The following is a 25,971-nucleotide window of genomic DNA, read 5'->3' on the forward strand; positions in this document are numbered from 1 at the left end:
CTCCCCCACACCCCGCACCCCCCGCCCCGCACTCCGGGACGTCGCGTACACCCGGCGCGGGACAGCCCACGGCGGCAAACCTTGTCCTGGGCCCCCGGACCCCCGGCCGACCGTGCACTTCCTCTCCGCCGCACACCCGGGCCTCGGGCCCGGGCCTCACGCCGGGCGGGCTCCTCGCCACCGCCGGGGCTCCCGAGAGACACACTGGCGCGCCGCACAGGGCGAGTTTCCGGCCACCCGGGCAGAGAGGACGCACAACAGCACACGGAGCGCACGCAGCCAAACCCAAACCACCCACCGGCCCCCCGACCCGTGGCTTCCCACCCCAAACCCCACCCCACCGGGCCACAGGATAGCGGGCTCTGGCCCGCCCCGCCGCCCCCCGCCCCCGCGCGGGGGCTGCTGCCACACGCAGGCCCTGAGGGGAATCGGGGCAGAAGGGTCCTCCCCAGACGGGGGTGGGGTGGCGGGGTGGGGGGGACACTGCAGGTCTTCAGGACCTCCGGGTGAAGGACCGGCGGCAGGCGCGGCCCTGCCTCCTCGTGCCGGCCCCGCCCCAAAGCCCCTCCCCACCGTGCCCTCGCGTGGGCCGGCGGAGGGCCCTGTCTCCCGCACTCTCCGGCTCTGGCCCTCCGCCCCCACGCGTGGAAGCCTGTCCCTGCGCGCGTGCCCGTGGGTCTGCTCCTCGGGGTGTGGGACGGTGGTGCGCCCGTGGTTTGGGTGGGGGTGGGGGGGTGCGCGCGCGAAACCCGTCAGGCCCCGCCTGGCCCCCCAACCCCACCCCGATACTGGCAGGTGGGCTAGCGATGGGCCAGGGCGGCGGGAGGGACCCGACGGCGCAGGGAGGGACGCGTCCCAGCAGCTCGGCCTCTTGAGGCGTCCGGGGGGCGGCCACCGTCGTCTACGGCCAGACCACCCTGAACGCGCCCGATCTCGTCTGATCTCGGAAGCTAAGCAGGGTCGGGCCCGGTTAGTACTTGGATGGGAGACCGCCTGGGAATCCCGGGTGCCGTAGGCTTTTTGCTCTGCCTCTTTTTCTGTCCCGCCCCCCTGGGCTGGGAAGGGGAGGGGGGGGCCTTCGCCCTCCGCGCCCGCCCCGGCTCCCGCCCCCGGCCGGCCCGGACCCTGCCCCGTGGCCCCTGGAGAGAGGGTCAGATTGGAGATGTGGAGGCTCAGTCCCCGAGGCTGTCGCCCCTCACACACCTGCCGCAGGTCCGGGCCTCCGGAACTTCTGACCGACCGGCTCTGAATTCAGGACACAGTCTAAAGTTGTCCAAGGAGATGACCACGTTACCACCCTAGGAAAGGAAAAATTGGACCCTATCCACATATGCAGAAGAAGAGAATCTAAACAGTTGGCTATTCGTTCACGGTAACATAATTCAAGAATCCAGATGCGAAGACATCTAGAGACACTTTTCAAACGTCTAAATCTTTAGAAAATATTCTGAAGGCTTAAGAAGTAGAAACATTCTTTGGAAAGTCACGAGCAAGACCAGGGTGTTGATAGGAAATCCTTCCGTTCGATCCTGCAAGAGACGCTCCAAAAATGTACTACAACAAGGGAAAACACTAATAATATGTGGGAAAGGAAAATCACCTTTCTTCATTTTCCTCACCTCCTACGGTTCTCAAAATAGAATGTTTTCCCCTATGCACGGGAGACCTGTAGAAATCCTAGGGGAGTCCAGCAAGATAGCTCTAGGTGAAATCAACATTCCATCGATAGTTTCGATGTTTCTTATTTCCTCGCCAATACACACTAATGAATGCAATCTTTCAAAAGGATAACACTCAAAGTCACAGAAAATCTACGCGGCACCTACGGGGCAAAGGTGCCAACTTCGATGGAAAACTTAGTAAAAACGTACATGATGGCTCAAATCCATGGAGAGGCTATCCCGTAGTCCTCGATAGACGGACACAGAGTCCCCAAACTAATCATTTCCCCCAAATTAATAAATAATCCAATTTAAGCAGGGTGTATAACTAGAAACTTACTATCTGCTTCTTTCTCTTTTTCTTTTAATTTGGGAAAGGGGTATGTTAAAGAATGATAATAATGATCATGATTATCAGTATGATTATTATATTAAATCGAATTAACCGTACCAAAACCCCACCACTCACCTTATAAAAATGGGAGTTGATGCATATGTCGGAAGCCGCTGTGTATCTTTTTCTCAAGGCGTGGAACCACAGAAACGCTTCTCCCAAACAAATCCCATCTCGACTGTCATCCTTTTCCTGGCTTTTCCTTTGAAAGTTTTTGCTCTCTGTTATAGGACTATCTCATTGAGGTAGTTTGTTAATTTCACAGTTTATAGAATACATGTGGAACGATTCTGGATTCCTTCTGGGTAACTTGTGTGCCAGGGGAAACCTTCTGTTTGGAGAATACTCCTTGCTTACACAGGAAGCTGCAGTTCATCAGCGCTGCTAGAGAATGGCACTGCACGAATCAGTCGAAGTATCTTTATGCGATCTTTGACTAGGTCCGTGTACAAGGGGCTCCCGTGAGGATTACCCTAGATGCTTCCTGGTCACATGTGCCCTATATTCTCTCTGGTACGTGCTACTCAGAGAATATGCTTGCTCCTGAATTATGCCAGTGTTTATTCATATCCATTTATGCTGCATTGTTTTCCAAATGGTTCTATAATTTCGCCTCCCATATCAGCAGGGTGAGTGCAAGAGTTTTCCTCAAAGCCAACACAGTGATCAGTTTCTTAAGTTTCCTCAATCCGGTGAGTTGGAAACTATATCTGGCTTCATTTTTTATTCCGTATTTCCTTGACTAATAATGAGGACACAGGGCCAAAGGCGCATTAAGCATATAAAACGTAGATATTCTGTAACAGTAACATTTTGCCAATTATATGGGCTACAGATACCTTGTCCTGTTTGCAGCTTGTTTTTGATCCTGTTCATGGTATCTTTGGAAACTTTTCATGATGGGAAATTTGAAATAGAAACAAAATCGGACAGAATAGTAGAATATTTTCTCACTCCCCTGACTCAAGAAATCACCAACCCCTGGCCAGATCTTGTTTCCTTTATACCCCTCCTACCTTAAGTTCATGATCCCCTTAATAATATCCCTCCATCGATAAAAAGTCAATATGTTTCTATCAAAGGTAGAGGCTTTCTTCCATTTTTCAGTGTACTCACAGCCACATTATTCCATCTAAAAATTTCACCGTATTAGAGAAAACAGCAAGTACTCAATGTTTGCGTTTCCCTGAGACACACACGCTCATTTCAGTTTCTTTGGATCCAGTCCAAATACAGTACCTACCTTGTGAGGGGTTGAGATGTCTTTTGAAAGAGTGTCCATACATCGCGACTAGTCGGGGGCAGCCCCGGTTGTCACCATTTCCCTTTGTTTCCTACCGCTGTCCGCAGTGACCCGAGTTATTTTCGCATTGTGAGGGGTTTCATCGCGGATTTAAACGTATCTAATGTGTTTCAATATCTTGCAATTATTATACTTACTGGCGATCAAACCGTCCTGTGTTTGGCAAACGGGAGTCTACTCATTCTGGTTCCTGTGTCTTTTGACGTGACCCTCGTCCTGTTGGATATCATAGCATCCACGCTTCCCAGTACAAGAAGCGTCCGTTTCCCGCCCCAGACTTCAAGTCAGCCTATGTCTCCAGTAAGTCTTAGGACCGTTTAATAACGATGGTTGGCGGAGACCACGATCTAGATGCTGCTGAAATGCACTACTGTTGAGTTCGCACCTATGTCTCGGCACTTTCCGTGGAAAAACTAAAAATAAAAAAATAAATAAATAAATAAATAAATACATAAATAAAGGAAGAAAAGAAAAAAAAATTACAGGAAAACACATTGAGTTTCCACTGATAATCCAAGTTCAAACGGAGAACTGAGAGTTTTTTTTTACATGACTTGATCGATTTCACCTCTTCCTCTCACACCCAAATTCCCAGTCCCCAAAGACACCAACAGCATTTCTTCTTTGCAGGATCCCACAGAATAATCGTAGCCATGCACCATAGAACCGTGGACTGGTTCCCACTGCATGAAGTAGGAAAGGCGAGGAAGGAACTTTCTACTTTTCCGGCTGCTCCACTGTGAAAATGTAAGAGCTGCCGTCCGCCGAAGCCAGTCTGCTCATGTCCAAGGAGCTCTGAGCCACGTCACACTCCTTTGGAATATTTCCCTGAGCCTTCATGTGGGCTCCTGACGTCTGTAGAATCTCACAAGTCACACATTGCCCTCCCGTTTGTGTCCTCCGTGCTTTGAATAGATGTGCTATTGAGTGTTTGATTTTTGTTGTCATTGGTGTATGTGTTTGTGGCAAAGTGTTGAGTGTTTGGTGTGTATGTAGCAGCTAGAGAGCGAGGCTCTGAAGGCTACTGGGCAGCAGGAGGGCGCGGGGTCGGGTGGGGGGCGCTGGGCCGGGAGGGCCGCGTAGCAGCTCGGCCTCTTGAGGCGTCCGGGGACAGCCGCCGCCGTCTAGGGCCATAGCACCCTGAACGTGCCCGATCTCGTCTGATCTGGGAAGCTAAGCAGGGTCGGGGGCCCGGTTAGTACTTGGATGGGAGACCGCCTGGGAATACCAGGTGCTGCAGGCTTTTGCCTCTTCTTTTGTCCCGCCCGCCGAGGGGACGGGGGTGGGGGCGCCCCGGCGTTCTGTGCCCGCCTCCACTTTCGCCCTCGGCCCCTGGCACTCCCCCGCCCCCCCCGCCGGCGCGGCCCGCTGCCCCCGCCCAGGGCGTCCTCCCCTCTCCCCCGCTGCAACACCACCGCCAGGTGGCGGCAGCGGCAGAGCGTCCCAGCCGTTCCGTTCCTGTTCGGCCGGCAGCGGAGCCCCAGCCCTGGGCCCCACACCGGGCCGGGCGGGCGGCGGGATCCCTGAGTGCCGCTGGGTCTCCTCTCCCCCACACCCCGCACCCCCCGCCCCGCACTCCGGGACGTCGCGTACACCCGGCGCGGGACAGCCCACGGCGGCAAACCTTGTCCTGGGCCCCCGGACCCCCGGCCGACCGTGCACTTCCTCTCCGCCGCACACCCGGGCCTCGGGCCCGGGCCTCACGCCGGGCGGGCTCCTCGCCACCGCCGGGGCTCCCGAGAGACACACTGGCGCGCCGCACAGGGCGAGTTTCCGGCCACCCGGGCAGAGAGGACGCACAACAGCACACGGAGCGCACGCAGCCAAACCCAAACCACCCACCGGCCCCCCGACCCGTGGCTTCCCACCCCAAACCCCACCCCACCGGGCCACAGGATAGCGGGCTCTGGCCCGCCCCGCCGCCCCCCGCCCCCGCGCGGGGGCTGCTGCCACACGCAGGCCCTGAGGGGAATCGGGGCAGAAGGGTCCTCCCCAGACGGGGGTGGGGTGGCGGGGTGGGGGGGACACTGCAGGTCTTCAGGACCTCCGGGTGAAGGACCGGCGGCAGGCGCGGCCCTGCCTCCTCGTGCCGGCCCCGCCCCAAAGCCCCTCCCCACCGTGCCCTCGCGTGGGCCGGCGGAGGGCCCTGTCTCCCGCACTCTCCGGCTCTGGCCCTCCGCCCCCACGCGTGGAAGCCTGTCCCTGCGCGCGTGCCCGTGGGTCTGCTCCTCGGGGTGTGGGACGGTGGTGCGCCCGTGGTTTGGGTGGGGGTGGGGGGGTGCGCGCGCGAAACCCGTCAGGCCCCGCCTGGCCCCCCAACCCCACCCCGATACTGGCAGGTGGGCTAGCGATGGGCCAGGGCGGCGGGAGGGACCCGACGGCGCAGGGAGGGACGCGTCCCAGCAGCTCGGCCTCTTGAGGCGTCCGGGGGGCGGCCACCGTCGTCTACGGCCAGACCACCCTGAACGCGCCCGATCTCGTCTGATCTCGGAAGCTAAGCAGGGTCGGGCCCGGTTAGTACTTGGATGGGAGACCGCCTGGGAATCCCGGGTGCCGTAGGCTTTTTGCTCTGCCTCTTTTTCTGTCCCGCCCCCCTGGGCTGGGAAGGGGAGGGGGGGGCCTTCGCCCTCCGCGCCCGCCCCGGCTCCCGCCCCCGGCCGGCCCGGACCCTGCCCCGTGGCCCCTGGAGAGAGGGTCAGATTGGAGATGTGGAGGCTCAGTCCCCGAGGCTGTCGCCCCTCACACACCTGCCGCAGGTCCGGGCCTCCGGAACTTCTGACCGACCGGCTCTGAATTCAGGACACAGTCTAAAGTTGTCCAAGGAGATGACCACGTTACCACCCTAGGAAAGGAAAAATTGGACCCTATCCACATATGCAGAAGAAGAGAATCTAAACAGTTGGCTATTCGTTCACGGTAACATAATTCAAGAATCCAGATGCGAAGACATCTAGAGACACTTTTCAAACGTCTAAATCTTTAGAAAATATTCTGAAGGCTTAAGAAGTAGAAACATTCTTTGGAAAGTCACGAGCAAGACCAGGGTGTTGATAGGAAATCCTTCCGTTCGATCCTGCAAGAGACGCTCCAAAAATGTACTACAACAAGGGAAAACACTAATAATATGTGGGAAAGGAAAATCACCTTTCTTCATTTTCCTCACCTCCTACGGTTCTCAAAATAGAATGTTTTCCCCTATGCACGGGAGACCTGTAGAAATCCTAGGGGAGTCCAGCAAGATAGCTCTAGGTGAAATCAACATTCCATCGATAGTTTCGATGTTTCTTATTTCCTCGCCAATACACACTAATGAATGCAATCTTTCAAAAGGATAACACTCAAAGTCACAGAAAATCTACGCGGCACCTACGGGGCAAAGGTGCCAACTTCGATGGAAAACTTAGTAAAAACGTACATGATGGCTCAAATCCATGGAGAGGCTATCCCGTAGTCCTCGATAGACGGACACAGAGTCCCCAAACTAATCATTTCCCCCAAATTAATAAATAATCCAATTTAAGCAGGGTGTATAACTAGAAACTTACTATCTGCTTCTTTCTCTTTTTCTTTTAATTTGGGAAAGGGGTATGTTAAAGAATGATAATAATGATCATGATTATCAGTATGATTATTATATTAAATCGAATTAACCGTACCAAAACCCCACCACTCACCTTATAAAAATGGGAGTTGATGCATATGTCGGAAGCCGCTGTGTATCTTTTTCTCAAGGCGTGGAACCACAGAAACGCTTCTCCCAAACAAATCCCATCTCGACTGTCATCCTTTTCCTGGCTTTTCCTTTGAAAGTTTTTGCTCTCTGTTATAGGACTATCTCATTGAGGTAGTTTGTTAATTTCACAGTTTATAGAATACATGTGGAACGATTCTGGATTCCTTCTGGGTAACTTGTGTGCCAGGGGAAACCTTCTGTTTGGAGAATACTCCTTGCTTACACAGGAAGCTGCAGTTCATCAGCGCTGCTAGAGAATGGCACTGCACGAATCAGTCGAAGTATCTTTATGCGATCTTTGACTAGGTCCGTGTACAAGGGGCTCCCGTGAGGATTACCCTAGATGCTTCCTGGTCACATGTGCCCTATATTCTCTCTGGTACGTGCTACTCAGAGAATATGCTTGCTCCTGAATTATGCCAGTGTTTATTCATATCCATTTATGCTGCATTGTTTTCCAAATGGTTCTATAATTTCGCCTCCCATATCAGCAGGGTGAGTGCAAGAGTTTTCCTCAAAGCCAACACAGTGATCAGTTTCTTAAGTTTCCTCAATCCGGTGAGTTGGAAACTATATCTGGCTTCATTTTTTATTCCGTATTTCCTTGACTAATAATGAGGACACAGGGCCAAAGGCGCATTAAGCATATAAAACGTAGATATTCTGTAACAGTAACATTTTGCCAATTATATGGGCTACAGATACCTTGTCCTGTTTGCAGCTTGTTTTTGATCCTGTTCATGGTATCTTTGGAAACTTTTCATGATGGGAAATTTGAAATAGAAACAAAATCGGACAGAATAGTAGAATATTTTCTCACTCCCCTGACTCAAGAAATCACCAACCCCTGGCCAGATCTTGTTTCCTTTATACCCCTCCTACCTTAAGTTCATGATCCCCTTAATAATATCCCTCCATCGATAAAAAGTCAATATGTTTCTATCAAAGGTAGAGGCTTTCTTCCATTTTTCAGTGTACTCACAGCCACATTATTCCATCTAAAAATTTCACCGTATTAGAGAAAACAGCAAGTACTCAATGTTTGCGTTTCCCTGAGACACACACGCTCATTTCAGTTTCTTTGGATCCAGTCCAAATACAGTACCTACCTTGTGAGGGGTTGAGATGTCTTTTGAAAGAGTGTCCATACATCGCGACTAGTCGGGGGCAGCCCCGGTTGTCACCATTTCCCTTTGTTTCCTACCGCTGTCCGCAGTGACCCGAGTTATTTTCGCATTGTGAGGGGTTTCATCGCGGATTTAAACGTATCTAATGTGTTTCAATATCTTGCAATTATTATACTTACTGGCGATCAAACCGTCCTGTGTTTGGCAAACGGGAGTCTACTCATTCTGGTTCCTGTGTCTTTTGACGTGACCCTCGTCCTGTTGGATATCATAGCATCCACGCTTCCCAGTACAAGAAGCGTCCGTTTCCCGCCCCAGACTTCAAGTCAGCCTATGTCTCCAGTAAGTCTTAGGACCGTTTAATAACGATGGTTGGCGGAGACCACGATCTAGATGCTGCTGAAATGCACTACTGTTGAGTTCGCACCTATGTCTCGGCACTTTCCGTGGAAAAACTAAAAATAAAAAAATAAATAAATAAATAAATAAATACATAAATAAAGGAAGAAAAGAAAAAAAAATTACAGGAAAACACATTGAGTTTCCACTGATAATCCAAGTTCAAACGGAGAACTGAGAGTTTTTTTTTACATGACTTGATCGATTTCACCTCTTCCTCTCACACCCAAATTCCCAGTCCCCAAAGACACCAACAGCATTTCTTCTTTGCAGGATCCCACAGAATAATCGTAGCCATGCACCATAGAACCGTGGACTGGTTCCCACTGCATGAAGTAGGAAAGGCGAGGAAGGAACTTTCTACTTTTCCGGCTGCTCCACTGTGAAAATGTAAGAGCTGCCGTCCGCCGAAGCCAGTCTGCTCATGTCCAAGGAGCTCTGAGCCACGTCACACTCCTTTGGAATATTTCCCTGAGCCTTCATGTGGGCTCCTGACGTCTGTAGAATCTCACAAGTCACACATTGCCCTCCCGTTTGTGTCCTCCGTGCTTTGAATAGATGTGCTATTGAGTGTTTGATTTTTGTTGTCATTGGTGTATGTGTTTGTGGCAAAGTGTTGAGTGTTTGGTGTGTATGTAGCAGCTAGAGAGCGAGGCTCTGAAGGCTACTGGGCAGCAGGAGGGCGCGGGGTCGGGTGGGGGGCGCTGGGCCGGGAGGGCCGCGTAGCAGCTCGGCCTCTTGAGGCGTCCGGGGACAGCCGCCGCCGTCTAGGGCCATAGCACCCTGAACGTGCCCGATCTCGTCTGATCTGGGAAGCTAAGCAGGGTCGGGGGCCCGGTTAGTACTTGGATGGGAGACCGCCTGGGAATACCAGGTGCTGCAGGCTTTTGCCTCTTCTTTTGTCCCGCCCGCCGAGGGGACGGGGGTGGGGGCGCCCCGGCGTTCTGTGCCCGCCTCCACTTTCGCCCTCGGCCCCTGGCACTCCCCCGCCCCCCCGCCGGCGCGGCCCGCTGCCCCCGCCCAGGGCGTCCTCCCCTCTCCCCCGCTGCAACACCACCGCCAGGTGGCGGCAGCGGCAGAGCGTCCCAGCCGTTCCGTTCCTGTTCGGCCGGCAGCGGAGCCCCAGCCCTGGGCCCCACACCGGGCCGGGCGGGCGGCGGGATCCCTGAGTGCCGCTGGGTCTCCTCTCCCCCACACCCCGCACCCCCCGCCCCGCACTCCGGGACGTCGCGTACACCCGGCGCGGGACAGCCCACGGCGGCAAACCTTGTCCTGGGCCCCCGGACCCCCGGCCGACCGTGCACTTCCTCTCCGCCGCACACCCGGGCCTCGGGCCCGGGCCTCACGCCGGGCGGGCTCCTCGCCACCGCCGGGGCTCCCGAGAGACACACTGGCGCGCCGCACAGGGCGAGTTTCCGGCCACCCGGGCAGAGAGGACGCACAACAGCACACGGAGCGCACGCAGCCAAACCCAAACCACCCACCGGCCCCCCGACCCGTGGCTTCCCACCCCAAACCCCACCCCACCGGGCCACAGGATAGCGGGCTCTGGCCCGCCCCGCCGCCCCCCGCCCCCGCGCGGGGGCTGCTGCCACACGCAGGCCCTGAGGGGAATCGGGGCAGAAGGGTCCTCCCCAGACGGGGGTGGGGTGGCGGGGTGGGGGGGACACTGCAGGTCTTCAGGACCTCCGGGTGAAGGACCGGCGGCAGGCGCGGCCCTGCCTCCTCGTGCCGGCCCCGCCCCAAAGCCCCTCCCCACCGTGCCCTCGCGTGGGCCGGCGGAGGGCCCTGTCTCCCGCACTCTCCGGCTCTGGCCCTCCGCCCCCACGCGTGGAAGCCTGTCCCTGCGCGCGTGCCCGTGGGTCTGCTCCTCGGGGTGTGGGACGGTGGTGCGCCCGTGGTTTGGGTGGGGGTGGGGGGGTGCGCGCGCGAAACCCGTCAGGCCCCGCCTGGCCCCCCAACCCCACCCCGATACTGGCAGGTGGGCTAGCGATGGGCCAGGGCGGCGGGAGGGACCCGACGGCGCAGGGAGGGACGCGTCCCAGCAGCTCGGCCTCTTGAGGCGTCCGGGGGGCGGCCACCGTCGTCTACGGCCAGACCACCCTGAACGCGCCCGATCTCGTCTGATCTCGGAAGCTAAGCAGGGTCGGGCCCGGTTAGTACTTGGATGGGAGACCGCCTGGGAATCCCGGGTGCCGTAGGCTTTTTGCTCTGCCTCTTTTTCTGTCCCGCCCCCCTGGGCTGGGAAGGGGAGGGGGGGGCCTTCGCCCTCCGCGCCCGCCCCGGCTCCCGCCCCCGGCCGGCCCGGACCCTGCCCCGTGGCCCCTGGAGAGAGGGTCAGATTGGAGATGTGGAGGCTCAGTCCCCGAGGCTGTCGCCCCTCACACACCTGCCGCAGGTCCGGGCCTCCGGAACTTCTGACCGACCGGCTCTGAATTCAGGACACAGTCTAAAGTTGTCCAAGGAGATGACCACGTTACCACCCTAGGAAAGGAAAAATTGGACCCTATCCACATATGCAGAAGAAGAGAATCTAAACAGTTGGCTATTCGTTCACGGTAACATAATTCAAGAATCCAGATGCGAAGACATCTAGAGACACTTTTCAAACGTCTAAATCTTTAGAAAATATTCTGAAGGCTTAAGAAGTAGAAACATTCTTTGGAAAGTCACGAGCAAGACCAGGGTGTTGATAGGAAATCCTTCCGTTCGATCCTGCAAGAGACGCTCCAAAAATGTACTACAACAAGGGAAAACACTAATAATATGTGGGAAAGGAAAATCACCTTTCTTCATTTTCCTCACCTCCTACGGTTCTCAAAATAGAATGTTTTCCCCTATGCACGGGAGACCTGTAGAAATCCTAGGGGAGTCCAGCAAGATAGCTCTAGGTGAAATCAACATTCCATCGATAGTTTCGATGTTTCTTATTTCCTCGCCAATACACACTAATGAATGCAATCTTTCAAAAGGATAACACTCAAAGTCACAGAAAATCTACGCGGCACCTACGGGGCAAAGGTGCCAACTTCGATGGAAAACTTAGTAAAAACGTACATGATGGCTCAAATCCATGGAGAGGCTATCCCGTAGTCCTCGATAGACGGACACAGAGTCCCCAAACTAATCATTTCCCCCAAATTAATAAATAATCCAATTTAAGCAGGGTGTATAACTAGAAACTTACTATCTGCTTCTTTCTCTTTTTCTTTTAATTTGGGAAAGGGGTATGTTAAAGAATGATAATAATGATCATGATTATCAGTATGATTATTATATTAAATCGAATTAACCGTACCAAAACCCCACCACTCACCTTATAAAAATGGGAGTTGATGCATATGTCGGAAGCCGCTGTGTATCTTTTTCTCAAGGCGTGGAACCACAGAAACGCTTCTCCCAAACAAATCCCATCTCGACTGTCATCCTTTTCCTGGCTTTTCCTTTGAAAGTTTTTGCTCTCTGTTATAGGACTATCTCATTGAGGTAGTTTGTTAATTTCACAGTTTATAGAATACATGTGGAACGATTCTGGATTCCTTCTGGGTAACTTGTGTGCCAGGGGAAACCTTCTGTTTGGAGAATACTCCTTGCTTACACAGGAAGCTGCAGTTCATCAGCGCTGCTAGAGAATGGCACTGCACGAATCAGTCGAAGTATCTTTATGCGATCTTTGACTAGGTCCGTGTACAAGGGGCTCCCGTGAGGATTACCCTAGATGCTTCCTGGTCACATGTGCCCTATCTTCTCTCTGGTACGTGCTACTCAGAGAATATGCTTGCTCCTGAATTATGCCAGTGTTTATTCATATCCATTTATGCTGCATTGTTTTCCAAATGGTTCTATAATTTCGCCTCCCATATCAGCAGGGTGAGTGCAAGAGTTTTCCTCAAAGCCAACACAGTGATCAGTTTCCTAAGTTTCCTCAATCCGGTGAGTTGGAAACTATATCTGGCTTCATTTTTTATTCCGTATTTCCTTGACTAATAATGAGGACACAGGGCCAAAGGCGCATTAAGCATATAAAACATAGATATTCTGTAACAGTAACATTTTGCCAATTATATGGGCTACAGATACCTTGTCCTGTTTGCAGCTTGTTTTTGATCCTGTTCATGGTATCTTTGGAAACTTTTCATGATGGGAAATTTGAAATAGAAACAAAATCGGACAGAATAGTAGAATATTTTCTCACTCCCCTGACTCAAGAAATCACCAACCCCTGGCCAGATCTTGTTTCCTTTATACCCCTCCTACCTTAAGTTCATGATCCCCTTAATAATATCCCTCCATCGATAAAAAGTCAATATGTTTCTATCAAAGGTAGAGGCTTTCTTCCATTTTTCAGTGTACTCACAGCCACATTATTCCATCTAAAAATTTCACCGTATTAGAGATAACAGCAAGTACTCAATGTTTGCGTTTCCCTGAGACACACACGCTCATTTCAGTTTCTTTGGATCCAGTCCAAATACAGTACCTACCTTGTGAGGGGTTGAGATGTCTTTTGAAAGAGTGTCCATACATCGCGACTAGTCGGGGGCAGCCCCGGTTGTCACCATTTCCCTTTGTTTCCTACCGCTGTCCGCAGTGACCCGAGTTACTTTCGCATTGTGAGGGGTTTCATCGCGGATTTAAACGTATCTAATGTGTTTCAATATCTTGCAATTATTATACTTACTGGCGATCAAACCGTCCTGTGTTTGGCAAACGGGAGTCTACTCATTCTGGTTCCTGTGTCTTTTGACGTGACCCTCGTCCTGTTGGATATCATAGCATCCACGCTTCCCAGTACAAGAAGCGTCCGTTTCCCGCCCCAGACTTCAAGTCAGCCTATGTCTCCAGTAAGTCTTAGGACCGTTTAATAACGATGGTTGGCGGAGACCACGATCTAGATGCTGCTGAAATGCACTACTGTTGAGTTCGCACCTATGTCTCGGCACTTTCCGTGGAAAAACTAAAAATAAATAAATAAATAAATAAATAAATAAAGGAAGAAAAGAAAAAAAAATTACAGGAAAACACATTGAGTTTCCACTGATAATCCAAGTTCAAACGGAGAACTGAGAGGTTTTTTTTACATGACTTGATCGATTTCACCTCTTCCTCTCACACCCAAATTCCCAGTCCCCAAAGACACCAACAGCATTTCTTCTTTGCAGGATCCCACAGAATAATCGTAGCCATGCACCATAGAACCGTGGACTGGTTCCCACTGCATGAAGTAGGAAAGGCGAGGAAGGAACTTTCTACTTTTCCGGCTGCTCCACTGTGAAAATGTAAGAGCTGCCGTCCGCCGAAGCCAGTCTGCTCATGTCCAAGGAGCTCTGAGCCACGTCACACTCCTTTGGAATATTTCCCTGAGCCTTCATGTGGGCTCCTGACGTCTGTAGAATCTCACAAGTCACACATTGCCCTCCCGTTTGTGTCCTCCGTGCTTTGAATAGATGTGCTATTGAGTGTTTGATTTTTGTTGTCATTGGTGTATGTGTTTGTGGCAAAGTGTTGAGTGTTTGGTGTGTATGTAGCAGCTAGAGAGCGAGGCTCTGAAGGCTACTGGGCAGCAGGAGGGCGCGGGGTCGGGTGGGGGGCGCTGGGCCGGGAGGGCCGCGTAGCAGCTCGGCCTCTTGAGGCGTCCGGGGACAGCCGCCGCCGTCTAGGGCCATAGCACCCTGAACGTGCCCGATCTCGTCTGATCTGGGAAGCTAAGCAGGGTCGGGGGCCCGGTTAGTACTTGGATGGGAGACCGCCTGGGAATACCAGGTGCTGCAGGCTTTTGCCTCTTCTTTTGTCCCGCCCGCCGAGGGGACGGGGGTGGGGGCGCCCCGGCGTTCTGTGCCCGCCTCCACTTTCGCCCTCGGCCCCTGGCACTCCCCCGCCCCCCCGCCGGCGCGGCCCGCTGCCCCCGCCCAGGGCGTCCTCCCCTCTCCCCCGCTGCAACACCACCGCCAGGTGGCGGCAGCGGCAGAGCGTCCCAGCCGTTCCGTTCCTGTTCGGCCGGCAGCGGAGCCCCAGCCCTGGGCCCCACACCGGGCCGGGCGGGCGGCGGGATCCCTGAGTGCCGCTGGGTCTCCTCTCCCCCACACCCCGCACCCCCCGCCCCGCACTCCGGGACGTCGCGTACACCCGGCGCGGGACAGCCCACGGCGGCAAACCTTGTCCTGGGCCCCCGGACCCCCGGCCGACCGTGCACTTCCTCTCCGCCGCACACCCGGGCCTCGGGCCCGGGCCTCACGCCGGGCGGGCTCCTCGCCACCGCCGGGGCTCCCGAGAGACACACCGGCGCGCCGCACAGGGCGAGTTTCCGGCCACCCGGGCAGAGAGGACGCACAACAGCACACGGAGCGCACGCAGCCAAACCCAAACCACCCACCGGCCCCCCGACCCGTGGCTTCCCACCCCAAACCCCACCCCACCGGGCCACAGGATAGCGGGCTCTGGCCCGCCCCGCCGCCCCCCGCCCCCGCGCGGGGGCTGCTGCCACACGCAGGCCCTGAGGGGAATCGGGGCAGAAGGGTCCTCCCCAGACGGGGGTGGGGTGGCGGGGTGGGGGGGACACTGCAGGTCTTCAGGACCTCCGGGTGAAGGACCGGCGGCAGGCGCGGCCCTGCCTCCTCGTGCCGGCCCCGCCCCAAAGCCCCTCCCCACCGTGCCCTCGCGTGGGCCGGCGGAGGGCCCTGTCTCCCGCACTCTCCGGCTCTGGCCCTCCGCCCCCACGCGTGGAAGCCTGTCCCTGCGCGCGTGCCCGTGGGTCTGCTCCTCGGGGTGTGGGACGGTGGTGCGCCCGTGGTTTGGGTGGGGGTGGGGGGGTGCGCGCGCGAAACCCGTCAGGCCCCGCCTGGCCCCCCAACCCCACCCCGATACTGGCAGGTGGGCTAGCGATGGGCCAGGGCGGCGGGAGGGACCCGACGGCGCAGGGAGGGACGCGTCCCAGCAGCTCGGCCTCTTGAGGCGTCCGGGGGGCGGCCACCGTCGTCTACGGCCAGACCACCCTGAACGCGCCCGATCTCGTCTGATCTCGGAAGCTAAGCAGGGTCGGGCCCGGTTAGTACTTGGATGGGAGACCGCCTGGGAATCCCGGGTGTCGTAGGCTTTTTGCTCTGCCTCTTTTTCTGTCCCGCCCCCCTGGGCTGGGAAGGGGAGGGGGGGGCCTTCGCCCTCCGCGCCCGCCCCGGCTCCCGCCCCCGGCCGGCCCGGACCCTGCCCCGTGGCCCCTGGAGAGAGGGTCAGATTGGAGATGTGGAGGCTCAGTCCCCGAGGCTGTCGCCCCTCACACACCTGCCGCAGGTCCGGGCCTCCGGAACTTCTGACCGACCGGCTCTGAATTCAGGACACAGTCTAAAGTTGTCCAAGGAGATGACCACGTTACCACCCTAGGAAAGGAAAAATTGGACCCTATCCACATATGCAGAAGAAGAGAATCTAAACAGTTGGCTATTCGTTCACGGTAACATAATTCAAGAATCCAGATGCGAAGACATCTAGAGACACTTTTCAAACGTCTAAATCTTTAGAAAATATTCTGAAGGCTTAAGAAGTAGAAACATTCTTTGGAAAGTCACGAGCAAGACCAGGGTGTTGATAGGAAATCCTTCCGTTCGATCCTGCAAGAGACGCTCCAAAAATGTACTACAACAAGGGAAAACACTAATAATATGTGGGAAAGGAAAATCACCTTTCTTCATTTTCCTCACCTCCTACGGTTCTCAAAATAGAATGTTTTCCCCTATGCACGGGAGACCTGTAGAAATCCTAGGGGAGTCCAGCAAGATAGCTCTAGGTGAAATCAACATTCCATCGATAGTTTCGATGTTTCTTATTTCCTCGCCAATACACACTAATGAATGCAATCTTTCAAAAGGATAACACTCAAAGTCACAGAAAATCTACGCGGCACCTACGGGGCAAAGGTGCCAACTTCGATGGAAAACTTAGTAAAAACGTACATGATGGCTCAAATCCATGGAGAGGCTATCCCGTAGTCCTCGATAGACGGACACAGAGTCCCCAAACTAATCATTTCCCCCAAATTAATAAATAATCCAATTTAAGCAGGGTGTATAACTAGAAACTTACTATCTGCTTCTTTCTCTTTTTCTTTTAATTTGGGAAAGGGGTATGTTAAAGAATGATAATAATGATCATGATTATCAGTATGATTATTATATTAAATCGAATTAACCGTACCAAAACCCCACCACTCACCTTATAAAAATGGGAGTTGATGCATATGTCGGAAGCCGCTGGGTATCTTTTTCTCAAGGCGTGGAACCACAGAAACGCTTCTCCCAAACAAATCCCATCTCGACTGTCATCCTTTTCCTGGCTTTTCCTTTGAAAGTTTTTGCTCTCTGTTATAGGACTATCTCATTGAGGTAGTTTGTTAATTTCACAGTTTATAGAATACATGTGGAACGATTCTGGATTCCTTCTGGGTAACTTGTGTGCCAGGGGAAACCTTCTGTTTGGAGAATACTCCTTGCTTACACAGGAAGCTGCAGTTCATCAGCACTGCTAGAGAATGGCACTGCACGAATCAGTCGAAGTATCTTTATGCGATCTTTGACTAGGTCCGTGTACAAGGGGCTCCCGTGAGGATTACCCTAGATGCTTCCTGGTCACATGTGCCCTATCTTCTCTCTGGTACGTGCTACTCAGAGAATATGCTTGCTCCTGAATTATGCCAGTGTTTATTCATATCCATTTATGCTGCATTGTTTTCCAAATGGTTCTATAATTTCGCCTCCCATATCAGCAGGGTGAGTGCAAGAGTTTTCCTCAAAGCCAACACAGTGATCAGTTTCTTAAGTTTCCTCAATCCGGTGAGTTGGAAACTATATCTGGCTTCATTTTTTATTCCGTATTTCCTTGACTAATAATGAGGACACAGGGCCAAAGGCGCATTAAGCATATAAAACGTAGATATTCTGTAACAGTAACATTTTGCCAATTATATGGGCTACAGATACCTTGTCCTGTTTGCAGCTTGTTTTTGATCCTGTTCATGGTATCTTTGGAAACTTTTCATGATGGGAAATTTGAAATAGAAACAAAATCGGACAGAATAGTAGAATATTTTCTCACTCCCCTGACTCAAGAAATCACCAACCCCTGGCCAGATCTTGTTTCCTTTATACCCCTCCTACCTTAAGTTCATGATCCCCTTAATAATATCCCTCCATCGATAAAAAGTCAATATGTTTCTATCAAAGGTAGAGGCTTTCTTCCATTTTTCAGTGTACTCACAGCCACATTATTCCATCTAAAAATTTCACCGTATTAGAGATAACAGCAAGTACTCAATATTTGCGTTTCCCTGAGACACACACGCTCATTTCAGTTTCTTTGGATCCAGTCCAAATACAGTACCTACCTTGTGAGGGGTTGAGATGTCTTTTGAAAGAGTGTCCATACATCGCGACTAGTCGGGGGCAGCCCCGGTTGTCACCATTTCCCTTTGTTTCCTACCGCTGTCCGCAGTGACCCGAGTTATTTTCGCATTGTGAGGGGTTTCATCGCGGATTTAAACGTATCTAATGTGTTTCAATATCTTGCAATTATTATACTTACTGGCGATCAAACCGTCCTGTGTTTGGCAAACGGGAGTCTACTCATTCTGGTTCCTGTGTCTTTTGACGTGACCCTCGTCCTGTTGGATATCATAGCATCCACGCTTCCCAGTACAAGAAGCGTCCGTTTCCCGCCCCAGACTTCAAGTCAGCCTATGTCTCCAGTAAGTCTTAGGACCGTTTAATAACGATGGTTGGCGGAGACCACGATCTAGATGCTGCTGAAATGCACTACTGTTGAGTTCGCACCTATGTCTCGGCACTTTCCGTGGAAAAACTAAAAATAAAAAAATAAATAAATACATAAATAAAGGAAGAAAAGAAAAAAAATTACAGGAAAACACATTGAGTTTCCACTGATAATCCAAGTTCAAACGGAGAACTGAGAGTTTTTTTTTACATGACTTGATCGATTTCACCTCTTCCTCTCACACCCAAATTCCCAGTCCCCAAAGACACCAACAGCATTTCTTCTTTGCAGGATCCCACAGAATAATCGTAGCCATGCACCATAGAACCGTGGACTGGTTCCCACTGCATGAAGTAGGAAAGGCGAGGAAGGAACTTTCTACTTTTCCGGCTGCTCCACTGTGAAAATGTAAGAGCTGCCGTCCGCCGAAGCCAGTCTGCTCATGTCCAAGGAGCTCTGAGCCACGTCACACTCCTTTGGAATATTTCCCTGAGCCTTCATGTGGGCTCCTGACGTCTGTAGAATCTCACAAGTCACACATTGCCCTCCCGTTTGTGTCCTCCGTGCTTTGAATAGATGTGCTATTGAGTGTTTGATTTTTGTTGTCATTGGTGTATGTGTTTGTGGCAAAGTGTTGAGTGTTTGGTGTGTATGTAGCAGCTAGAGAGCGAGGCTCTGAAGGCTACTGGGCAGCAGGAGGGCGCGGGGTCGGGTGGGAGGCGCTGGGCCGGGAGGGCCGCGTAGCAGCTCGGCCTCTTGAGGCGTCCGGGGACAGCCGCCGCCGTCTAGGGCCATAGCACCCTGAACGTGCCCGATCTCGTCTGATCTTGGAAGCTAAGCAGGGTCGGGGGCCCGGTTAGTACTTGGATGGGAGACCGCCTGGGAATACCAGGTGCTGCAGGCTTTTGCCTCTTCTTTTGTCCCGCCCGCCGAGGGGTCGGGGGTGGGAGGGCCCCGGCGTTCTGTGCCCGCCTCCACTTTCGCCCTCGGCCCCTGGCACTCCCCCGCCCCCCCGCCGGCGCGGCCCGCTGCCCCCGCCCAGGGCGTCCTCCCCTCTCCCCCGCTGCAACACCACCGCCAGGTGGCGGCAGCGGCAGAGCGTCCCAGCCGTTCCGTTCCTGTTCGGCCGGCAGCGGAGCCCCAGCCCTGGGCCCCACACCGGGCCGGGCGGGCGGCGGGATCCCTGAGTGCCGCTGGGTCTCCTCTCCCCCACACCCCGCACCCCCCGCCCCGCACTCCGGGACGTCGCGTACACCCGGCGCGGGACAGCCCACGGCGGCAAACCTTGTCCTGGGCCCCCGGACCCCCGGCCGACCGTGCACTTCCTCTCCGCCGCACACCCGGGCCTCGGGCCCGGGCCTCACGCCGGGCGGGCTCCTCGCCACCGCCGGGGCTCCCGAGAGACACACTGGCGCGCCGCACAGGGCGAGTTTCCGGCCACCCGGGCAGAGAGGACGCACAACAGCACACGGAGCGCACGCAGCCAAACCCAAACCACCCACCGGCCCCCCGACCCGTGGCTTCCCACCCCAAACCCCACCCCACCGGGCCACAGGATAGCGGGCTCTGGCCCGCCCCGCCGCCCCCCGCCCCCGCGCGGGGGCTGCTGCCACACGCAGGCCCTGAGGGGAATCGGGGCAGAACGGTCCTCCCCAGACGGGGGTGGGGTGGCGGGGTGGGGGGGACACTGCAGGTCTTCAGGACCTCCGGGTGAAGGACCGGCGGCAGGCGCGGCCCTGCCTCCTCGTGCCGGCCCCGCCCCAAAGCCCCTCCCCACCGTGCCCTCGCGTGGGCCGGCGGAGGGCCCTGTCTCCCGCACTCTCCGGCTCTGGCCCTCCGCCCCCACGCGTGGAAGCCTGTCCCTGCGCGCGTGCCCGTGGGTCTGCTCCTCGGGGTGTGGGACGGTGGTGCGCCCGTGGTTTGGGTGGGGGTGGGGGGGTGCGCGCGCGAAACCCGTCAGGCCCCGCCTGGCCCCCCAACCCCACCCCCGATACTGGCAGGTGGGCTAGCGATGGGCCAGGGCGGCGGGAGGGACCCGACGGCGCAGGGAGGGACGCGTCCCAGCAGCTCGGCCTCTTGAGGCGTCCGGGGGGCGGCCACCGTCGTCTACGGCCAGACCACCCTGAACGCGCCCGATCTCGTCTGATCTCGGAAGCTAAGCAGGGTCGGGCCCGGTTAGTACTTGGATGGGAGACCGCCTGGGAATCCCGGGTGCCGTAGGCTTTTTGCTCTGCCTCTTTTTCTGTCCCGCCCCCCTGGGCTGGGAAGGGGAGGGGGGGGCCTTCGCCCTCCGCGCCCGCCCCGGCTCCCGCCCCCGGCCGGCCCGGACCCTGCCCCGTGGCCCCTGGAGAGAGGGTCAGATTGGAGATGTGGAGGCTCAGTCCCCGAGGCTGTCGCCCCTCACACACCTGCCGCAGGTCCGGGCCTCCGGAACTTCTGACCGACCGGCTCTGAATTCAGGACACAGTCTAAAGTTGTCCAAGGAGATGACCACGTTACCACCCTAGGAAAGGAAAAATTGGACCCTATCCACATATGCAGAAGAAGAGAATCTAAACAGTTGGCTATTCGTTCACGGTAACATAATTCAAGAATCCAGATGCGAAGACATCTAGAGACACTTTTCAAACGTCTAAATCTTTAGAAAATATTCTGAAGGCTTAAGAAGTAGAAACATTCTTTGGAAAGTCACGAGCAAGACCAGGGTGTTGATAGGAAATCCTTCCGTTCGATCCTGCAAGAGACGCTCCAAAAATGTACTACAACAAGGGAAAACACTAATAATATGTGGGAAAGGAAAATCACCTTTCTTCATTTTCCTCACCTCCTACGGTTCTCAAAATAGAATGTTTTCCCCTATGCACGGGAGACCTGTAGAAATCCTAGGGGAGTCCAGCAAGATAGCTCTAGGTGAAATCAACATTCCATCGATAGTTTCGATGTTTCTTATTTCCTCGCCAATACACACTAATGAATGCAATCTTTCAAAAGGATAACACTCAAAGTCACAGAAAATCTACGCGGCACCTACGGGGCAAAGGTGCCAACTTCGATGGAAAACTTAGTAAAAACGTACATGATGGCTCAAATCCATGGAGAGGCTATCCCGTAGTCCTCGATAGACGGACACAGAGTCCCCAAACTAATCATTTCCCCCAAATTAATAAATAATCCAATTTAAGCAGGGTGTATAACTAGAAACTTACTATCTGCTTCTTTCTCTTTTTCTTTTAATTTGGGAAAGGGGTATGTTAAAGAATGATAATAATGATCATGATTATCAGTATGATTATTATATTAAATCGAATTAACCGTACCAAAACCCCACCACTCACCTTATAAAAATGGGAGTTGATGCATATGTCGGAAGCCGCTGTGTATCTTTTTCTCAAGGCGTGGAACCACAGAAACGCTTCTCCCAAACAAATCCCATCTCGACTGTCATCCTTTTCCTGGCTTTTCCTTTGAAAGTTTTTGCTCTCTGTTATAGGACTATCTCATTGAGGTAGTTTGTTAATTTCACAGTTTATAGAATACATGTGGAACGATTCTGGATTCCTTCTGGGTAACTTGTGTGCCAGGGGAAACCTTCTGTTTGGAGAATACTCCTTGCTTACACAGGAAGCTGCAGTTCATCAGCGCTGCTAGAGAATGGCACTGCACGAATCAGTCGAAGTATCTTTATGCGATCTTTGACTAGGTCCGTGTACAAGGGGCTCCCGTGAGGATTACCCTAGATGCTTCCTGGTCACATGTGCCCTATATTCTCTCTGGTACGTGCTACTCAGAGAATATGCTTGCTCCTGAATTATGCCAGTGTTTATTCATATCCATTTATGCTGCATTTGTTTTCCAAATGGTTCTATAATTTCGCCTCCCATATCAGCAGGGTGAGTGCAAGAGTTTTCCTCAAAGCCAACACAGTGATCAGTTTCTTAAGTTTCCTCAATCCGGTGAGTTGGAAACTATATCTGGCTTCATTTTTTATTCCGTATTTCCTTGACTAATAATGAGGACACAGGGCCAAAGGCGCATTAAGCATATAAAACGTAGATATTCTGTAACAGTAACATTTTGCCAATTATATGGGCTACAGATACCTTGTCCTGTTTTGCAGCTTGTTTTTGATCCTGTTCATGGTATCTTTGGAAACTTTTCATGATGGGAAATTTGAAATAGAAACAAAATCGGACAGAATAGTAGAATATTTTCTCACTCCCCTGACTCAAGAAATCACCAACCCCTGGCCAGATCTTGTTTCCTTTATACCCCTCCTACCTTAAGTTCATGATCCCCTTAATAATATCCCTCCATCGATAAAAAGTCAATATGTTTCTATCAAAGGTAGAGGCTTTCTTCCATTTTTCAGTGTACTCACAGCCACATTATTCCATCTAAAAATTTCACCGTATTAGAGAAAACAGCAAGTACTCAATGTTTGCGTTTCCCTGAGACACACACGCTCATTTCAGTTTCTTTGGATCCAGTCCAAATACAGTACCTACCTTGTGAGGGGTTGAGATGTCTTTTGAAAGAGTGTCCATACATCGCGACTAGTCGGGGGCAGCCCCGGTTGTCACCATTTCCCTTTGTTTCCTACCGCTGTCCGCAGTGACCCGAGTTATTTTCGCATTGTGAGGGGTTTCATCGCGGATTTAAACGTATCTAATGTGTTTCAATATCTTGCAATTATTATACTTACTGGCGATCAAACCGTCCTGTGTTTGGCAAACGGGAGTCTACTCATTCTGGTTCCTGTGTCTTTTGACGTGACCCTCGTCCTGTTGGATATCATAGCATCCACGCTTCCCAGTACAAGAAGCGTCCGTTTCCCGCCCCAGACTTCAAGTCAGCCTATGTCTCCAGTAAGTCTTAGGACCGTTTAATAACGATGGTTGGCGGAGACCACGATCTAGATGCTGCTGAAATGCACTACTGTTGAGTTCGCACCTATGTCTCGGCACTTTCCGTGGAAAAACTAAAAATAAAAAAATAAATAAATAAATAAATAAATAAATACATAAATAAAGGAAGAAAAGAAAAAAAAATTACAGGAAAACACATTGAGTTTCCACTGATAATCCAAGTTCAAAACGGAGAACTGAGAGGTTTTTTTACATGACTTGATCGATTTCACCTCTTCCTCTCACACCCAAATTCCCAGTCCCCAAAGACACCAACAGCATTTCTTCTTTGCAGGATCCCACAGAATAATCGTAGCCATGCACCATAGAACCGTGGACTGGTTCCCACTGCATGAAGTAGGAAAGGCGAGGAAGGAACTTTCTACTTTTCCGGCTGCTCCACTGTGAAAATGTAAGAGCTGCCGTCCGCCGAAGCCAGTCTGCTCATGTCCAAGGAGCTCTGAGCCACGTCACACTCCTTTGGAATATTTCCCTGAGCCTTCATGTGGGCTCCTGACGTCTGTAGAATCTCACAAGTCACACATTGCCCTCCCGTTTGTGTCCTCCGTGCTTTGAATAGATGTGCTATTGAGTGTTTGATTTTTGTTGTCATTGGTGTATGTGTTTGTGGCAAAGTGTTGAGTGTTTGGTGTGTATGTAGCAGCTAGAGAGCGAGGCTCTGAAGGCTACTGGGCAGCAGGAGGGCGCGGGGTCGGGTGGGGGGCGCTGGGCCGGGAGGGCCGCGTAGCAGCTCGGCCTCTTGAGGCGTCCGGGGACAGCCGCCGCCGTCTAGGGCCATAGCACCCTGAACGTGCCCGATCTCGTCTGATCTGGGAAGCTAAGCAGGGTCGGGGGCCCGGTTTAGTACTTGGATGGGAGACCGCCTGGGAATACCAGGTGCTGCAGGCTTTTGCCTCTTCTTTTGTCCCGCCCGCCGAGGGGACGGGGGTGGGGGCGCCCCGGCGTTCTGTGCCCGCCTCCACTTTCGCCCTCGGCCCCTGGCACTCCCCCGCCCCCCCGCCGGCGCGGCCCGCTGCCCCCGCCCAGGGCGTCCTCCCCTCTCCCCCGCTGCAACACCACCGCCAGGTGGCGGCAGCGGCAGAGCGTCCCAGCCGTTCCGTTCCTGTTCGGCCGGCAGCGGAGCCCCAGCCCTGGGCCCCACACCGGGCCGGGCGGGCGGCGGGATCCCTGAGTGCCGCTGGGTCTCCTCTCCCCCACACCCCGCACCCCCCGCCCCGCACTCCGGGACGTCGCGTACACCCGGCGCGGGACAGCCCACGGCGGCAAACCTTGTCCTGGGCCCCCGGACCCCCGGCCGACCGTGCACTTCCTCTCCGCCGCACACCCGGGCCTCGGGCCCGGGCCTCACGCCGGGCGGGCTCCTCGCCACCCGCCGGGGCTCCCGAGAGACACACCGGCGCGCCGCACAGGGCGAGTTTCCGGCCACCCGGGCAGAGAGGACGCACAACAGCACACGGAGCGCACGCAGCCAAACCCAAACCACCCACCGGCCCCCCGACCCGTGGCTTCCCACCCCAAACCCCACCCCACCGGGCCACAGGATAGCGGGCTCTGGCCCGCCCCGCCGCCCCCCGCCCCCGCGCGGGGGCTGCTGCCACACGCAGGCCCTGAGGGGAATCGGGGCAGAAGGGTCCTCCCCAGACGGGGGTGGGGGTGGCGGGGTGGGGGGGACACTGCAGGTCTTCAGGACCTCCGGGGTGAAGGACCGGCGGCAGGCGCGGCCCTGCCTCCTCGTGCCGGCCCCGCCCCAAAGCCCCTCCCCACCGTGCCCTCGCGTGGGCCGGCGGAGGGCCCTGTCTCCCGCACTCTCCGGCTCTGGCCCTCCGCCCCCACGCGTGGAAGCCTGTCCCTGCGCGCGGTGCCCGTGGGTCTGCTCCTCGGGGTGTGGGACGGTGGTGCGCCCGTGGTTTGGGTGGGGGTGGGGGGGGGCGCGCGCGAAACCCGTCAGGCCCCGCCTGGCCCCCCAACCCCACCCCGATACTGGCAGGTGGGCTAGCGATGGGCCAGGGCGGCGGGAGGGACCCGACGGCGCAGGGAGGGACGCGTCCCAGCAGCTCGGCCTCTTGAGGCGTCCGGGGGGCGGCCACCGTCGTCTACGGCCAGACCACCCTGAACGCGCCCGATCTCGTCTGATCTCGGAAGCTAAGCAGGGTCGGGCCCGGTTAGTACTTGGATGGGAGACCGCCTGGGAATCCCGGGTGCCGTAGGCTTTTTGCTCTGCCTCTTTTTCTGTCCCGCCCCCCTGGGCTGGGAAGGGGAGGGGGGGGCCTTCGCCCTCCGCGCCCCGCCCCGGCTCCCGCCCCCGGCCGGCCCGGACCCTGCCCCGTGGCCCCTGGAGAGAGGGTCAGATTGGAGATGTGGAGGCTCAGTCCCCGAGGCTGTCGCCCTCACACACCTGCCGCAGGTCCGGGCCTCCGGAACTTCTGACCGACCGGCTCTGAATTCAGGACACAGTCTAAAGTTGTCCAAGGAGATGACCACGTTACCACCCTAGGAAAGGAAAAATTGGACCCTATCCACATATGCAGAAGAAGAGAATCTAAACAGTTGGCTATTCGTTCACGGTAACATAATTCAAGAATCCAGATGCGAAGACATCTAGAGACACTTTTCAAACGTCTAAATCTTTAGAAAATATTCTGAAGGCTTAAGAAGTAGAAACATTCTTTG

General features: G+C 54.6%; 6 non-coding genes and 5 pseudogenes across 6 annotated transcripts; all 11 read left to right on the forward strand.

Moving 5' to 3' along the window:
* Nucleotides 1–899: 899 nt before the first annotated feature.
* On the forward strand, nt 900–1,018 carry LOC123629481. Its single transcript, XR_006732087.1, has one exon. It is a non-coding gene; the product is annotated as a 5S ribosomal RNA (ribosomal RNA).
* Nucleotides 1,019–4,480: 3,462 nt separating this feature from the next.
* LOC123629497 lies at nt 4,481–4,601 on the forward strand (annotated as a pseudogene).
* A 1,200-nt stretch (nt 4,602–5,801) lies between these two features.
* Nucleotides 5,802–5,920, forward strand: LOC123629482. Its single transcript, XR_006732088.1, has one exon. It is a non-coding gene; the product is annotated as a 5S ribosomal RNA (ribosomal RNA).
* Nucleotides 5,921–9,382: 3,462 nt separating this feature from the next.
* On the forward strand, nt 9,383–9,503 carry LOC123629498 (annotated as a pseudogene).
* A 1,199-nt stretch (nt 9,504–10,702) lies between these two features.
* LOC123629483 lies at nt 10,703–10,821 on the forward strand. Its single transcript, XR_006732089.1, has one exon. It is a non-coding gene; the product is annotated as a 5S ribosomal RNA (ribosomal RNA).
* A 3,450-nt stretch (nt 10,822–14,271) lies between these two features.
* Nucleotides 14,272–14,392, forward strand: LOC123629499 (annotated as a pseudogene).
* Nucleotides 14,393–15,591: 1,199 nt separating this feature from the next.
* On the forward strand, nt 15,592–15,710 carry LOC123629486. The gene has a single exon (XR_006732092.1). It is a non-coding gene; the product is annotated as a 5S ribosomal RNA (ribosomal RNA).
* Nucleotides 15,711–19,159: 3,449 nt separating this feature from the next.
* On the forward strand, nt 19,160–19,280 carry LOC123629488 (annotated as a pseudogene).
* A 1,200-nt stretch (nt 19,281–20,480) lies between these two features.
* On the forward strand, nt 20,481–20,599 carry LOC123629484. The gene has a single exon (XR_006732090.1). It is a non-coding gene; the product is annotated as a 5S ribosomal RNA (ribosomal RNA).
* A 3,468-nt stretch (nt 20,600–24,067) lies between these two features.
* Nucleotides 24,068–24,189, forward strand: LOC123629500 (annotated as a pseudogene).
* Nucleotides 24,190–25,392: 1,203 nt separating this feature from the next.
* LOC123629485 lies at nt 25,393–25,511 on the forward strand. Its single transcript, XR_006732091.1, has one exon. It is a non-coding gene; the product is annotated as a 5S ribosomal RNA (ribosomal RNA).
* Nucleotides 25,512–25,971: the final 460 nt, after the last annotated feature.

The sequence above is a fragment of the Lemur catta genome, unplaced genomic scaffold, assembly GCF_020740605.2.
Source record: "Lemur catta isolate mLemCat1 unplaced genomic scaffold, mLemCat1.pri scaffold_156_ctg1, whole genome shotgun sequence".
Classification (NCBI taxonomy): domain Eukaryota; kingdom Metazoa; phylum Chordata; class Mammalia; order Primates; family Lemuridae; genus Lemur; species Lemur catta.